This window comes from Belonocnema kinseyi, chromosome 7 (genome assembly GCF_010883055.1).
Source record: "Belonocnema kinseyi isolate 2016_QV_RU_SX_M_011 chromosome 7, B_treatae_v1, whole genome shotgun sequence".
NCBI classification, from domain to species: Eukaryota; Metazoa; Arthropoda; class Insecta; order Hymenoptera; family Cynipidae; genus Belonocnema; species Belonocnema kinseyi.
Genome location: NC_046663.1, coordinates 77,224,920 through 77,225,942, shown reverse-complemented (window position 1 = coordinate 77,225,942; position 1,023 = coordinate 77,224,920).

Below are 1,023 nucleotides of genomic sequence, written 5' to 3'. Positions count from 1 at the left end.
TTCCTCTAGAATCAAACCGAAGGGCCTATGACAAAGCCACCGAACGCATCCTCGGGTTGCGGATAGAGGGTCCCTGTACCAAGGGTTTCTGCTGAATGTGGTTACAAAAATAAATAGGCAGTCGCAAACAATTGTCCAGGGCTGGTCCCGAAGGAACTAGCCCCCAAGCGGAGGTATGAAAACCGTGCCGAAAGCTGAATGGCACCTGGGTGAGGTGTCTAGAATGGTGACTCTGGGATACCGGGCGACCTCTCAGAGTAAGCAGCCTTATCCTTGCATGCGGGGCTCTACAAGGATGAATGAACCCCTTTCCCTAGCTTCTCGTGGGAACAACAATGACAACACCAAACATAGTTGCATTAAGTGCGGTTCAAAACAACAAAACGCGCAGGGCTCCCGACAATGGGTCAGTCAACAATGCCGACCAATCTAGAGCTGGGGGAGCCAATGAAAATGGATTCAATGCGATGGATCGGCGGGATCTCGTGACCCTTGGGTGGAAGGACAACTGAATCACGACTTGCTAGACTGCTACGATGCGAGTGTGGTCAGTGAACGGGGTTACATGGCACGGCTGTATGCTCTGTGGTGCGAGAAACTCCCGGAGCTATCGCGCTTTTCGCAGCAATGTCTGCGAAACCATGCTGAACTACTCCGTAAAAGGGGCTATGTAAGCGGAACGCCTACTCTACCACAGCTAGAACAAGCCGGCAACCAAGAAAGAGAGGCGACACTAGGACCAACCGCGGGCAGGCATCCAATAGATGAAGAGCGATGCTTTACGACCCGGAGAAACATCAACACCAAGGTTTCTCTCAAGCCTAAAGAACTGGCTGAAATGGATGACGAGCTTCGTGGAAATTTTTCAGGTGAAACTGACCTCTGGGCTATCAATTATTGTGTTTATAATGCAGCGAGAGCTTTGGCCGATGCGAACCGTAAAACAAAACCAACGGCTGATCATAAGACCAAAAGACGAATGCATCAACTTGCCATAAAGATAGGCTGGGCAAGACAGTACGC